The 3,937-nt window shown below is 47.1% G+C and overlaps 1 pseudogene across 1 annotated transcript in view; it reads left to right on the top strand.

The window, feature by feature from the left end:
* The first annotated feature begins 3,640 nt into the window (after positions 1–3,640).
* The window catches only part of LOC310818632 (atlastin-2-like), a 4,043-nt pseudogene continuing 3,746 nt past the window's right edge, over positions 3,641–3,937 (top strand). Inside the window, exon 1 of the transcript XR_014555112.1 lies at positions 3,641–3,692. The product of XR_014555112.1 is annotated as an atlastin-2-like (transcript). The remainder of the gene's footprint in view (positions 3,693–3,937) is intronic.

The following is a 3,937-nucleotide window of genomic DNA, read 5'->3' on the forward strand; positions in this document are numbered from 1 at the left end:
CTGTGTGTGTAAATCTACCTCCTGTGTGTGTAAATCTACCTCCTGTGTGTGTAAATCTACCTCCTGTGTGTCGCTGCTGCTGGAGATGAGGATCGCTAGTGTGTGTGTGTGTGTGAGAAAGAGAGAGAGAGAGTCTGGGTATGTGTGTTTCTGTGTTGTGTGTGTGTGTGTGTGTTTCTGTGTTGTGTGTGTGTGTGTGTAACCGTGTGTAAGAGTCAGAGCTGTAGGTAGTGTGCTATGAACAGCTGCTGTGTGTCAAGAATTAGAACAACATCTTGCTTCGATACACACCACCACCATCATCATCATCACCACCACCATCACCACCACCATCACCATCATCATCATCATCACCACCATCATCACCACCATCACCATCATCATCACCACCATCACCATCATCACCACCACCATCATCATCATCACCACCATCACCATCATCATCATCATCACCACCACCATCATCACCATCACCACCATCACCATCATCATCATCACCACCATCGTCGTCGTCTGTGTCGTCCTTCCTGCAGAGGAAGAGCACTTTGGAGAGCACATGGCCAGGTAAGGCTGTAGTACTGCAGGCTGTTTTACCGCGGTAGTCCAAAGTGCTCCATCAATAATGAACAACTACCCACTCTGCTGGAGGAAACGTCGCCGGGGGTGTGCGTGTGTTTGCGTGTGTGTGTGCATGTGTGTTTGCGTCAGGGTGTGTGTGTGTGTGTGTGTGTGTGTGTGTGTGTGTGTCAGCTACCGTTTTGGAAGAAGGCTTCGTTAAGCTTTCACACATATAAACGACAGCTCAGCAAAAGCCGCAGGACGTCGGTCAGAGACTATAAATGAAACCAGAGTGCCATTCAAGTGTGTGTGTGTGTGTGTGTGAGTGTGTGTGTGTGTGTGTGTGTGCGTGTGTGTATGCGTGTGCGTATGTGAGTGTGTGTGTGTGTGCGTGTCAACCTATCATTTTGGAGAGGAAATCATATGGACTGCATCTGAAGTCATAATCCCAGTGATTTATAGAAAGGATGACACCAAGGCCAGAGGTCATAGGTCACGGTGAGGCCACAGGTCGCTCGTTGACAGAAACTTCCTACTTAAATATTCATTTGCAAGCAGAGACAACATGCGGGAATTTCTCTTCGTTTATAATTCAAATCTCTCATTTAAATCAGTGTATGATTTAATAAGAGTGAATTATGCCCTCATGTAAAATTAAAACTAGGATTGGTCCTAAAGACCCAGAGATGAATAATTCACACCGTCAGACAGGACAGGAGACACACCAGAGTCCGGTTATTTTTCCAACATCCTACATTTATTAAAAAAGCAAACCTTTTTGTCCCATCTTTAACAAAAACATTTTACAAAGAAAGTAAAGGCATACAAAACAAACATCTGACTTCTAGGGTCCAAATGTTGGACTTCCCGGCAACAACTCCTTATATGGATACAGTCCTCTATATCCTCTCTCTCTCTCTCTGTCTCTCTGTCTCTCACCTGCCTGCTCTACACATATTGCCAATACTGAGTTATTCATCTTCTTGTTTATTTTTAGTGCAGAAAAGGAACAAGATACTCTTATTAAAATAAACAATTTCCGGGGAGGTTAAATAGGTTTAAATAACGGTGTTAAATACAAGACACGTTTTATCTCTCAAGTATACTGAAATATACTCAAGTATATTTACTGTACAAAAACCATCAAACACACACGGCGTAGAGAGTGGGGGGGGGGCGGTGGTGGAGAGTGTGTGTGTGTGTGTGGGGGGGGTAGTAGAGAGTGTGTGTGTGTGTGTGTGTGTGTGTGTGTGTGTGGGGGGGGGGGGGGGGCGTAGTAGAGAGTGTGTGTGTGTGTGTGTGTGTGTGGGGGGGGGGGTAGAGAACGGAGTTCGGGGGGGGGGGGGGGGGGGGGTAGTAGAGAGTGTGTGTGTGTGTGTGTGTGTGGGGGGGGGGGGGGGTAGAGAGTGGAGTGGGTCATAGAGTGGGGTGGATGGAGGGTGGAGGGGGGGCGGGGGGGTCAGACTGCATACAGACAGCTTCTCTGTGGACAGACAGACACTCAGCAACGCTTGGCTATAAGCTGGCTAACTTGTCCTAGCCGTGTGCGTACGAGGTCTCATAAGGTCTTATAACCATCTTACGACCCGTCGTGTCTGTCTGTGTGACCTCAGGATCATTACACAGGATGATTTTAACATCTCCCTTCGCTTTCATTCATTATTCCTGTCAAGTGTCGTGTATTGGTGCATGAAACGTGCTACACAAATACGGTCTGATTTGATTGGATCACACAATGCTAAAGACAGGATGGTGTGATACAGCATGCTTATGACAAGCCATACCGCTTCATAACCGCTTCAGAACCTGTTGTTAGTGAAACGTCCCCACAGACCCAACATGTGGCTGATACCAGCAGTGACAGCAGAGTGGAACACAGCATCAGAATGAATGACATCACCGTTTTCATTATTATTATTATTATTATTATTATTATTGTTCTATAGAATGAATAGAATTAGAATTAGAATTCAGAGGTTTGTGATTCTAATCTCATTCTGGGTGGAGTGGACCAGGCGTGATGGGGGGTCCGACGGGCCAGGTAGAGACTCTACCTCGGCCACAGTCAGATCCCCGTTAATCAATACACAACAACCGCATCGCCAAGACAACACCACGATCAGATCAGTGCTTACTATAAACAAACGAACGAACAGCAGATGCTAAGTGGGATCCTTGGGACGACCCTAACTCCTTCACTCACCAACTGCCAAGAGTTTGGGAACCCTCACCACCCAGAGCGCCAAGTGTTCTATATGGTGTTTACTCTGATTGGCTACAAAATGAAGCATCATCATTTCAGCATTTTTGGTGAATAAAGTCACCCCTTGGCGCTCTTGAATGTTGACAATTCGAGCGACTTTATTCACCCTCGGCGCCCTTAAAACTCTCAACGATCCCAGTTAGCATTTCACCATAAAAATAACAGTTTTGTGACTATGTCCATATGTATTGCTAGGACATTTTCTCTCTCTTTTTTTTTTTTCTTTTTTTTTTTCCAAACAGTGGAGAACTTACAAAACTACTTAAAAAAACAAACAAAAAAACCCAAAAACATGACGGTATATTTTTCCCGATAGAAAGCTGGAGACGCCGTCCGTCGTCCGTCGTCAGGCGGTGCTCTGGTCGTCAGAGCGGAACACGTCTGCGTCACGTTAACGTCGAGTAACGACAGAATCTTCGGGGTTAAATCGTCCCGGTCCCTTGTTCAGGGAGCCGGAGAGGCGGACACCCGCCCTACGCAGCGACAGATCACAATTTCACAGAAGTTACATTCATTAGTTTTTATTCACGTTTTCCTTCCTAAATATGCAAATAGCCCACTAGCTACATTCCTCCCTTTCTGTCCTTTATCTCCTGTACAGATCTCCTGTTTATTCCCTCCCTCCCTCCCTCCCTCCCTCCCTCTCTCCAGCTGTCAGGGGTTCTGTCGTCGTTAACAGCAACCACGGGTGACAGCAGTAGTGATGACTAAAAGTGTGCTAATTGTCCGCTAGCATCAGCGCTAACAGGCCGTGACGTTCCGCCCTCCAACTCTATAGCATGTAGCATTAGCACGCTAGGACGTAGCTGCTGCGGTGTGATGACCTTCACCTCCCTCAGCCACGCCCACTGGCTCAGGTACTGGATGTTATGTTAGCCCTGTCGGGGTGTGTGTGTGTGTGTGTGTGTGCCTACATACATGTACAGTAAAAGTCTGTGTGCGCATGTGTGTCTGCAACTGTATGTGTGTGTGTGCTCTGTGTGTGTGTGTGTGTGTGTGTGTGTGTGTCTGTGTGTGTGTGTGTGTGTGTTCAGGGCTTCTTGTCGACGGAGTGGAGGAACCAGTTGGTGAAGCGTCGTAGCTGGGCGGCGGAGGTCTGGCTCTCCTCGTGGAGAC

Source organism: Argentina silus (assembly GCF_951799395.1).
Source record: "Argentina silus genome assembly, chromosome: 18".
NCBI lineage: Eukaryota > Metazoa > Chordata > Actinopteri > Argentiniformes > Argentinidae > Argentina > Argentina silus.